The sequence below is a fragment of the Strigops habroptila genome, chromosome 21 (genome assembly GCF_004027225.2).
Source record: "Strigops habroptila isolate Jane chromosome 21, bStrHab1.2.pri, whole genome shotgun sequence".
In the NCBI taxonomy this organism is placed as follows: Eukaryota; Metazoa; Chordata; class Aves; order Psittaciformes; family Psittacidae; genus Strigops; species Strigops habroptila.
In genome coordinates this window covers 845896-858747 of record NC_044297.2, presented here as the reverse complement: position 1 = coordinate 858747, position 12852 = coordinate 845896, and positions in this window count along the sequence as shown.

Genomic DNA, 12852 nt, shown 5'->3' with positions numbered 1-12852 from the left:
AGGAGTTTAATAAAGTATACATTAGTAGAACAATTATGGAGTAGTTGCAGCAGACTGTTCCTTCTCACAGCAAGCAGTAGGAAGCATTGTTCAGTTGGAACACAATATAAGAATGCAGTATTTAAGTGAATAATACATTTCACGGTGAGTTAGCCTCTAGGTTCTGCAAAGCACGTTTTGAAAAAAATAGGGAATGTCTGATATATTTCCATTTTCTATCAGCCCTTTCAATAGCACATTTTCCAGTGAAGGATCTCAAAATCATCACTGGTTTTATAATATACCTTTTGAATGAGGAGGTATTAATATACAGAGAGAGACACAGTCTAGATTTTACAACTTAGCCGAGTGAAGCCACAGTCAGGACCTGAGCCTGTATGTCCAGAGCTCCTTTCCTTTTATATGAGCAAATCCTATTCCACACACTTAGGCTTAAATGTCCCAGATAAAAGCATTTCAAGAGAATAAAAATAGAAAAATACATCAAGCATTCTCTTCAGCTGAAAAACAGATCCTCAAATATACATCTGAAAGTCCACTTCAATATTATACATCTTTTTACCTACTAATACACTAGCAGAGTCCTCAAACCTGCAGAAACGCTGAATATGTGACAGACATCCTAGACAATTTATGTTTAAGGCACTCATGGAAACAAGATGTTTTCACCTTCCAAACTGCCAACTGGGCTCAGGCTGAAAGTTTTAATAAATCTGGTGTTAATCCAGAAGCCCCTAAAGATAATAGATGTCCTTTCATCAGCATCAGCTGGTGCTGGATTAGTCCCTGTGAGCTCAAGTGCTAACAGATGCACAAAGTGGTTGCAAGAGATGAAACAGAGAGGACTTGCTCTGGCTGGGACATCTCACTTCGTTCCTTTTGCCTGTACATTTTGGTAACCACTCACTATAATTATTGAGGTTCATAAAACATAAATTTTATATCGTAACACTTTGGCTACAGCGTTTTGTTTCAAAATAACTTACGGGTACTGTATTTCCCCACTGCAATATTCGTCCATCGCAGTAATAAAGTTGTCAGATCCACTATGTGATGGACCACTTTGCATTGCTCTAACTGCCTTTCTTTTGGTATTAGAGCAGTTTGCAACTTCATGTCATCTTCATAAATGTGATCAATAGCAATAATAAAGTTGCATGACAGCCTTCTCCCCCCACCCCCAACCCCAAGAGTTACCCTACTATCAGTGGTAGCTCCACTTTGATTTTTCCTCCAAGTTTTTACTGTTAGTTTGTCGAACTTCCCACAAACAAAACCCACTCCAGTGTGCTGCTGCAGCCCTTCATGCTGGAGCAGATGCTGAGTATTAAACCTCCCAATACAACTCTGTGTGCAGCGCATCATAACTCAGTTTCACTGCTCTTCTACCACAAAATACTTGGATACAATGCTTTTGAGAGGGAAATAAATATGTACATGCATTCGATGCTGGATCAGGAATAGAAAACATCCCTTCAACACCTCAGCCTGAAGCTTCCATGAGGCATCAGTCACATGACCCAGTATCTACCTTGAATGCTTCCTGTTCCCGAGTCCAGTACAAACCAACCTGCCCAGTGCGAACACCCAGTAAGCCAAGGAAGAAAGGAATAATACCACTTCATACCCATCAAAACGGTGACCAAGTAGCTAAATAAAGCTACATCATTTACATCTGTAACTATACAACTGGGTTCTATGCACTAGAGGAAGTGTTAACAACCTCTAGACAGTTTGCAAAAGCAGCAGTTTGGGCAGGAAAAGCCTTTTCAGAACCAAATAGTAAAACTGACGCTGAACATGTATGACCAGTTAGGTTAATCAGCACAGATACAGCTAAAACTTGGACTTGGCTCCACCAAATACATATTTGTTAAAATATTAGCAATATTAACAAATACATATTTGCTAAAAGAAGCCTGAAAACGGGGAAAACCACCCTTGTGCAATATTTTCCCTATCATTTCCTTCCTTACTTTGATTAAAACCCACATGGTTTGCTGAACTGGAAATGGGAAAACATCATTGCCAACCTGCAGGTTTCTATTCTGTGAAGCTTCTGCATGTCTTCTACTTTGAGTACTTCCATTAATTTCAGCCAAGTCTTAGATAAAGCCAATACACAAGTCTTTACAGAGCTACAGCCTAAAGAAACGCTGTCGCAGAGAGGAAATATTTGCCAATACTGTCATGCAGCATAACACTACAAGCAGTTTCATCTCAGAAAGATCTATTGTCTTGATGTCGCAGGCAGATGGATGGCTGTGTCTGATATTTCACAGGTACTTTGAGATAGCCCTGTCAGTATAGGAACTATCTGCCTCACTTGTCAGTTAACCTGAACCTATGGATATATAACTTCTCAGCTGCATCTTTCTGCCTCCCTTCACAGCTACGTGACCCTCACCAACGAAAAAGCATGCATCTCCAAGCTGGTTGGCAATCAAAGCAACAGTAGGAGCTAGACATGTCAGCCTTCACATTCCCAAATGCAGCTTTAGTTGATCTATAACAGTAACAAATCAGTCCTGGCCCTCTAGCTCTACAAAATTTCATTCAGTGTATCCTTACTGTGACCTGTTTTTTCTTGGTCCATTTTCCCCCTAGGCACTGAAGATAGGGTTTTTCTCCTTCAAAGCAAAATATCTTTGCTGCCTTTACCATTGTTGCTTTCTCCCCCTTCTTATACTTTCACAACGAGTCCTTAACAAAACTGTATTCATCATACACGCTCAGCTCATCCTGATTAGTATGACAGCTTCTCAGCAGTAAGCACCAGGGTGCAACAGCACAGAGAAAGCTAACTGCTTCTTTAGAGAATTGCTATTATTAATAAGGATTTGTTGCAAATTTCCTTATATAACTCTATAGAACCAAGAGACGGCTGAAATGCAGCCTGTGGATTTAGTCAGATTTATGCAAAACTTCCCTTTCCACAGGTTTATGTGTACCTCAATTCAACTGTGTTTTTGTTTTTGACAAATTTGCCAGTTTTTACATGGTAGTTTTGTGAGAGATTAGAGGAGTTGTGAAAGGATATGCTGGTGCTTCATAGAACCAAAAACCAGGTGCACCTTCTCCCAACCACTAAACCTATTCTCCCTAAACTTCCAGCAATTAAATTTTATTGGCAGCTGTGGATCCTAATAAATCTGTAAGATCTGGAGAGCTGACCAGATTACTACAGAAAAATGAACTTGACAGAAGTCTCATGTAAAAACTCAGAATAAAGTAAAAGGAAACTGTGGCCGAAGGGAAAGTGGTGTAGTCACAGTGTGATCGATGAGGAATAAACCCCTTGCAGTGATCTTTTTGTTGGTAAGGAATTTCTGAGTGCTAGGCACCAACAGAAAATAATGTTAATTTAAGACAGAGCATAACCTTGCAGAATGTAGGCTGACGGCACTGGCTCAAGTGACAGCTCTGCAGGCTGTGGCTGTCATTGTACTGACACTATGAAATACAGATAATGGCAGAGCATCTTGATCTATGGCTGCTCCATGCTGTACAGCTGAAGTTAGACCCTGATGAGAAAAAACCCCACAAGGCTCACCTGGAGCTGGTCAGCTCTTGCTGGTTTTAAAATGCAGTAATTGGGTTCATGCTACCCAAACATGTCTTAATCTTAAATACAGGGCTGCATGAAAAGAAGACAAACTACAAGGTGATCGGATTTTATTAAGCTTGCATGCCTAGTCCCATGCTTGTTTTTATTTAACCTGAAGAGCCTTGTCCCCAAAGACCTTCCCTACCACAAGGATTTCCAAGGCTGCAGAGTTCTGTTCAAAGCAAAAGACAAGTTTGTATGCAAGTTGTTACAAGGGAAGAATATCTATTCATCAAATGTAACCATTACAATCAGAGTTATTTGAAAATATGGGGAAAGAGAAGAAAAATCTTGCAATAACACTTAAGCTGGATTTGCAGTTTATCCTGTCCAGTAAAATAGAATCATCTTCATTTCAGAGAAAGAAATGAGACATAAGAAGAAAAAGTGACTTCTGCAAGCTCATACAGAGATTCTGTCACAGGCAGAAAATTCAACAGAAAACTTTTTTGCAGAGCAATCTGTTCTGCCTGGCCTTGCTTTTGTTCAGGGTGCTAGTCCCAATTTCTCCTACTTTTTGACATGCAAAGTCATTTTTACTGAGCTCCACTTACAGGCAGAGGACAGAGACTGTAATTACCTTCATATCTCTATTTGGACAGTAATAACACCATTACAGGCTGTTCATTTTAATAGCAAATATTGCTGCTGTTCAAGTCATCTTTGCAATCTGCAGGAAGCATGTATGAAGTGTTCTCCCGTGTCACATCTAAACAGGCCTTTGGTATTGGAATGCAGCCACTCATGCTTCTAAGGTCACTAAAGCAGAACAAGTTTCCCTCATTTCATGGTGTGATGACCTCTAAGCCTGCGGGAGTCGGGGTTTCACTAGGAGCCTGAGGTACATGTTGGACAAATTTGTTTGGATCTAACCCTTTGGACCAGCCCAAGGTCAGGCAAGAAGTCACTGCAAGGAAGGGGAATAGATATTAGCTAAAAGGCATTTAAGAGCATAACTTAAAGCCACAGCTGTCCAGATACATGGATCAGGTGGCCATTCTAATGTCATAAAAAGTAAGTCCAGAACATTCAAGATTCCGGCCATGCATCCTTTTTGAAGCAGCTGCTTGCCCAAAACCTTGACTCAGTTCTTTGAACACACAAGATGCAGTTTTAGCTTTCTTGAAAAGCCCTTTTAAAGATTTCTGATCTATAACACATTGAAGGGAATAGCTTGGAAAAATTAGCTATTTGGCCGTGAACAAGGGGATGTGAGCAGCCTCATTGCCTTGCAGAGACCACAGAAGTGTGTCCCAAGAATATGCTAAAGGAAAAAGCACTTTGAGTCTCATATTCTCAGCTAGGTGTTGTAACTGAGTTCTCTTAATTGCAAGCAATTCTTTACTATGATTGGCAAGACTTGGCATGAGGAAAATAAAACTGCTCAAGCACCTCCTATTAGCTATACCACCGTGATAGTAATTCTTCATTTGAAGGAATTAGCATAGACAAATACCCAGGCTGAGCAGCAATATGCTGTTAACAATAAATTAGCTGGCGTGAAGGCATTCAGTGATTCCCTAAAGGGCTTGTGCTCTACTGTTTCTCACTCCACTGCTAAGATAATGCAATCAGCCAAGCAACATGGGGGAACCCAGAGCACTTCCCAAGATGCCACCGTAGTCCTTTGTAGCTTGCGTGCTGGTGTCTCTATGCACAAAGAATTAAATTAAGCAAAAAACCACCCCAAAGACAAGCAAAAAAAAAAGCATTCTCCAATCACTCATCCCCGAGTTTCATACCAGCAAACGTGTGCAAGCACTTCGAAGAGAAGAAAAATGTAAGTGACCAGAGAAAACTGAAAGTAGGAAAATTCAGATTTTAGTCACATGGATTGTAAAGATGACTGCTGGTGAAGCTATTACTCAGAGATGCACAAAACAAGTATGAATCAAGAGTGTAGCAAGGCAGAAAACAAGAAGCTGAACAACAAACAACTACAGAGATATGCAGTTTGTCATATCCCCAGCCCTTTAAGACAGAGTGACTGATGGACATAACATCTATATTATCTACGTTTTACCCGTGGTATCAAGGAATCCAACACTGTCACGGCTTGAATGACAATGAACCAAAGATTATGAAAAAGATAGTTCTTTGTAGAAATGAAAATCCTCTGAGTAAAAAGCTCCCAAAACAAACAGCTACACCTGGGACATAAATCTAATCAACTGCTTTTTTCATTCTGCAAATTCAGGTCCAGGAACAAACTGCAGCTTAATTGTGCAGGTTCCCAACCCATGATGATGGCCTATGTTTGGTTGTTGAAAGAGCCTGCTCTTAAACAGAATTAAATCACTCATCTCAAAATCACTAGCAATTAATAACTAACAGTCTTGAAATTGGTTCTACCTTATTGTTTTCCTTTAAAAGAGAGATATTTCTCTAGGATTGATCCTTGCTTTTTCCAAGCAGACGTAAAGCACTAGAAAAACATTGCATTTGACCCAGAGATTGTGAAGATGAAGGAAAAAGACTTTTTTCTTTAAATACTAATAAAAAGGACTACAATTACGTGAGCAAATTGACAGAATAATCTGCAAGCTGTGATTTAGGACAGCGCTATATATTTCACACTTGTCATTTAAGAGAGACAATTACAGAGCAAAAGAGCCCTGGTGCTGTGGGAGTGTGTCTTAAACTGCAAATTTATGCTTGGTTTGTATGTATTAAAATGCATATGAAAAACAAGAACTTTTGAGGATTTGTTGATGCAACAAATGCTTTGATGACATTTAAGCAAACAGGCTATTTACCTCTAAACATTTGTATTCTAACACACTCAGTTACTATCTACGTTTCTATTTGAAAATGTCCTCTAAGCCTCCAGAGAAAATAAATGGAGTTTCTACAAGTTGTAGCTGCTCTTAATAAAAGAAATTCTGCTGTGCACTGAGCAAGGCCACAAATATCTATAATTAGCATGCTTCACTGAAATAATTAAACACTTGAGTTTTCAATCCACATAGCCTAAACTGCTCCCCCATTATATTACAGAGGCATCTCAGGAATAGAGCTGCTGGGAAATGTTCTGCCTGATGAAAAAGTAAATGTTACAAAAGGTGTTATTTCTCCCCAAACTGGATTAAAAATAGAGACTTCTTTTTCCTAAGGGGATGCTGGGCTAAGAGAGACAATACCTACTGTAAAATGGATAAACGCACACTGGTTAATTCTAAGGCAATCTGTTTGCCTTAGAAGTCATGGGTACAAAATGGCACATCACTAAGGCACTCAGGACAGATTAGAGACACTAGAAACCTTCACGTGAATCCTACTCTGTGAGAACAGTGGATGGGTTTCTTTTAATGTGCTTTGAAATGCTTTGGTCTAAGACTTAATGAATCAGGTGGCCTTTCCAACAGCTCAGTAAGATGCAATTACCTTTTAGAAATTATGTTATTTCTTTTATGCCATCAGCTTTAGAAATAATGAGAAGACATAAAAAATGCAGTAATAGCCAGGTATAAGCAGTTGTTCTGTACAATTCAAACTGTTTCCTAACCCCCTTTTATACTCTACTTTGTGTAAAACATCAAGGACAACACTATTCCCAAACCTTACCTTGCCCACTGAGGCTCTAAGCAGGAGGACTGGAGACCTCAGAAGGTGAAAGGATTTCTAATCTTGTAATATTGCTCCAGAGACAGTATTACCATGCTCCACAAGCAAGCTTCCTACATTTAAGCAATTTAAATAGGTACTTTCTGCAAATAGCAGAAGAAACTAAATTAAGAGAAGACTTTCTGGTCACTTTTTCCTCCAGTAACATCTTCCCAAATTCCTCTTTCCTCAAACTAGCCACATAATTAAATGGCATATAAGGCTTGCAGTGATCACTGATGTTGCTTTTAAAGGCACTGATACACCTTCTGAGAGCTGCGGCTGTTGAAGACAAAGTGAAAATTGGCAAAAGCCTCAGGTGGGTTATAGGTAAAAATCAATGTAATTTCAGACAGGTGAGGCTGAAGTTGGCTACAATTTGTAGCTGTGCTGTGTAATTAAGAAACAGTAACAGGGTCAGATAAAGTTTTGTCGATAGCTGGTTTACTACATACACCATGACTAGCTGACTTTTTTAAAGGGCTTCTTTCATATCTGAATAAGAAACTTGGGGGTAGCACTGGCAGCACTCACCAGCAATTCACCTAGGAAGGTCAGCCATTCCCAGGAAATAAAAAAGAATCCTTCACTTTAAATCCCATTCCAGGATTTTACTAATTCTTCAGAATATTTGCTTCTTTTCCTGCTGTTGAGAACAATATATTATCTCCAAAGAAACCCTTATTTGCAACATTGGCTTTTACATTTGTGATTAGTGTCTCAGACGCAGGGGAGAGAGCTGTAATAGGGGTCACGCTTCTGAGACCTACCTCTGAAAATAAACCCTCTGCCCCATAGGGAATGCAACTGCCCTTCTCATTTCCTCCAAATTCTCTTTCGGGCACAAGGACTTCAGCCATTCACGCTGGGTACTGGTGACATCCCCCCTGCAAGCCTTCCAGACTGTTCCTGCACCTCATGCAGCTTTATTGTCCTTGTAGGGACAGATATGTTAACTCCCGTATTTTTGTTAAGAGGTTAGTGTATGCCATGCCTGTGATGATGACAGTTCATTCATATACATCCTTCTATCCAAGGCTGCTCATCAGCAAATCTCTGCGCAACATATGTGGGGTAGAGAAATGTTATTTTTTAATTCATTTTTACCTGTCCATGACATGACACTGAAATATTTTAAGCATGTGCACTGGTTTTATTCAGCAAGGAGACAAAGGATAGTAAAGAACACAGAGTCCATGCAATATCACTAACGTACCACATCTGGCTATCAATACTGAAACACAAGCAAAGAGCAAGGAGCGAAATAACCCAAAGCTCACAAATAATCCTGGACAGGAGAGTTACCAGGGTGCATGCTAATGCATGCTGCAGCCTGAGCTACCATCGCTCAACATGATGTTAACCAGCATTCACTAGATGTTTATCTACCTGCCAGTGCATGTAATTTTATTCACACTGAAACCATGTTCACAGTGGAAGGTGGGAGGGAGGAGAGAGGGATATTTGGCTAGCAATGCACAACAGGACATGCTAATGTGTGATGCTTGGTGGAACCTGCCTGGCTGTAGGTCAGGTCCAACATAAATGGCATCACAAGAGTAATTAGTGCAACCTGAGCCCCCAGATCTGATGCTCTATCTGCATCCATAGCTCTATTGTAACATGCCTTGTACTGGGACACTTGGGTAGGAACTCACTGATTTTAAAAGATGCAGCAGAGCCCAGAAACCATTTTTCTGACATATTTCAGTCTTCCTTTTGCTTGTTTCAGTGCTCTGCATGTGTAATGAACTGTCCTCAGGTTAACCCCAGACCTGCAGAGCTGGCAATTACTGCAGGTATCCCATCCTGGCTGGGCTGAAAATTTCTTTCCATGCTCACTGTGTCTAAGTTCACCAACAAAAGAGGGAATTTTGACAGCAGCATGTGCTGAAATCCAATTTTCCTGTCAGACTGATGCTACCAAAGTTCAGTCTCAAAAGCAGAACACATAGGAATAAAAATGTACTTATCAGCTGTAAAAATGGAGATTCATTAAAATTACTCAAAAAACCCAAGCAAATTTAGTTGATCCAGTTTTCTTTGATCCAATTGAATAGTTGAATTATATCCCTGCTGTAGAAATCAAAGAAATCTTCATCTTCCTTTTAGGTAGCGCAGTACACAATCTCTTCCCCAGCTACTTAATTCTGCCACTGGCATTGAAAGAGTACACTCCGTTCACACTAACCAAATGGAATAAATAATCTTTTCTGTTAAATATTCAAGCTGGTTCCTAAACAAAAAGCTGTTATGAGGTTGCTTGAAAAATATTGAGTCTGTGCTTGAAGGAAAAGTACAGGAAAAAAAATCCCCAAAATCCCAAACTCTTCATCTTGAGTCTTGTATTTAAAAACAGAAAGAAGTAAAAAAGCTATTACATCTTCAATTAAGATTCCTCACCAGTAACCAGATCAAATTAGATTAGAACAGCTAGGGTAAAAAGACTTGACTATAGGTAATTTGGATAGGTTAGATAGATACCAATTGGTTATAATCTAGCCAGATACTGAAAACTACAATTATAGCTGAAATCTAGATAGAAAACCGAGATAGAAAAGTGTGAAATCTAGATAGAAAAACTTGTGCAACTACCCATTCACAACTGTGCAATCATATTCTGTAGCACAAGAACATCCAAACTGATATTCCCTTGATTAAGTACAGGCCATCAGTGTTCCTGTAAACAGGCATCTACCCTAACTGAGTCCTCATTGTAGCTGTCAAGAAGCATGGGTATTCTGATGAATTACTCCTGTCCACAGCTCAGACCTCAAAAACACATTAGGAGGATCGCCAAATACAGCGGATCCTCAGGGCCTTTCCACTTGCTGTGATGAGTGTTCTGCCATCTCCCACTGGACAGGATCTCCCCTGAGTATATGTCAGTGGGCACATCATGTGCTCACTGTACATCAGCTCTTGGTGGATTAGCCTGGAATGACTCTGGTCCTGAATTACACAGTGGGTGGCATCTGCCATTACTGAGAAAACATCTTGAAGGCTCACGCTTCCCACGTCTTCTAAAAAGTGGGATCAGAACCCATGAAACAGCCTCTCTGTTCCCATCTATCCATTACGTGGTGTCCTCCTTTCCTAAATTCAGACTCCTGAATTTAGAGGCACTAAGGTCTCCACATAATCTAAGAGAATTGTGTTTTTTATCTCACATAAAGAAATCCAGCTGCTCCAGTGTACTATCTGATAAGAATTTCTGTTTTCCCTTAGAACTAATTTCTTCCTAATGCTTACCTTAATGCTCCACATTTGTAATCATACTCTAACCTGCAAGAGATGTTTGAGGAGGTTTTCAAAACCTTAGTAGCAGCTCATGCGTCATGTTGTCAGAGAAGTCTAGTTCAAACAAAGCTCCCATTAAACTTGCATTTTGCTGAAGCTGGACCCTAGTCCTACTAATCAGCACATGATGGGTAAATAAGTGTCTCTTCCTACCCAGCAACTTTATTAAAGTCAATCCCAACACATCTCACTATCAAGTGAAAATATTGGTGTCAGGAATTCTGGCTGGAAATGTGGAATAACAGAGTTAAATGTTTCTTTCAGTGTAGCTGGTTTCCAGATGTGTGTCAGATGTGGCTTTGCTGGGCCCGTGAGGATTTCTTACAGACAGGGCAGCTCTTGTGCTTCTCTGCCATGACTCTCAGCAACCTGATTTTTAATTGAATTTCATTCCCTAGTTCTCATCTTTGGATGGAAATATAGAGATTAATTTCCTGTATGTGTGCCAGAGCTGTGAATAACCACATGGGAACGGAAACTGAGGCATGAAAATTCAGCAACTTCCAAGCCTGGTATAATACTGCAAACAGTGAAATCTCAGTGGCAGAATAATCTCAACCTTCTTCTGCCTCCTACCCACAATTTAGCTATGAAAATGCTCTTGTGTATTGTTGCCTTTGGGAAGGTGATGGCTTGAGAAGACTAAAAGGGGCATAAACTCTCCATATTCACAGCGTGAACCAATTACTGGGAGATAAAAAGAAAAATCTGCAGGTAATTCTCCCCTACCTTGTCCATTTAACATAAAGAAGAGCACTGCTGACTAAACTACTCTTCTGCTGTGGTTCAAGGCCAGCCAGCAACTGATTCAGGACATGAAACATGAATGTACAAAGTACCCTTCTCAAACCTTCATTTTATCATCGGTCCTCAGGTGTCTTTACATATGTTTTTGCATTTAACTGAATCAATTTGTTTTGGAGTGCTGCTGTTTAATCATTCACTGGTTGAGAGCTGGCAATGCAACATTTCAGGCTGGTTGCAGGACTAACTATGGCAGATTTATAACAGAGATACTGCCAAGATCTTACCTATAGAATTGTTAATGTATTCCTACAGTAACCCCAGAAACATTGAGTGATTTTTATTGGAACTTACATATTTCTTCAAGGGGGTTCATGACATGTTATCAGATTTGCTTCTGTAAAGAAAGTTTTCATATTATAACTAATTTTATTGTTGCTGTGGTAACTACAGCACCATTTTAAAAAGGTAACCACAGAATAGATGCAACTGCTATGTAAAACTCATGGCCAAGTTTTCTTTACTATCTAAACAAGGAAAGAGCAGTGCTAGAAATATATATGTATTAAAATTCAACAGCAATAACAGTTGGAAATCTGAAATTAAAAACTCTGCTTTTCAATTCACTGTCCAGTATCAACTACTTGTCTTCCACAGGATTTTTATTGGTATAGTGTTACCAGCTGCTGTTTGTGGTTTTGAAACCATCACCTATTTTGATGCTCAGGATCCCAACTTCTTTCAACCCCAGAATTTCATGGCCACAAAGCATCAGATTAGTGATCTATATGAGCTGAATGATTTTTAATGATTTTTTTATACTACTTTGCTATCAGGAAACTCTATTCACTGCAGATTAGTTTTCTCTGCCTCGTTTCCATTTAAAAATACTATACTTTTCACTTGTTCTATATTTTCATTCCCAAATCTCAAAACACTGCACAATGTAGGACAAAAAGTGTGCATAAACTCCTGGCTTCATTGAATTGAGTTGAGGTTTTTCCCATCACCTTCAGTGATGCCAATATTTACCCAAACTTACCAAATGAAAAGAAATATAAAGGAAGCAGAGAAATCCTACAAGTTTATCCTAAATCTAGTATTAAGTCAGACCTTATGTAGGAGTAGAAAATTTGCAGCATTCTCTTCTGAACTAGGACAGTGGTTTAGTGCATTTCCTGCTATTGGTGGGTAATCTGTTAAAACCTATGTTGTACACTCAAGAAACTCAATTGTAAAGAGACTTGCCCGAAACAAGTCTGTACTACCAGGATGAGGATTACTATTATAGTAACAGCACCCCAGGACAAACTGTAGTACCAGAACTCCCCTGTACCAATGACCATACAGACACTGCATAAATAGATGGTCCCTAACAAAACTTATGGGCCTAGACTTGTTGAATCAGGATCTGAAAGGACAACTGAAACAAAGCATCATGTTTGAGGAGACAGAGTCAAAAGACCCAGGATCTTTTCTCCAAGGACTGATTGTTTCTAGGTATGGGCAGAGGTAAATAGGACAGGGGAGAATTGTCAGGAAGACTGGAATAATGATGGGCAGAGCTGCCCTCTTAGAAATGTTCACATCAGACCTAG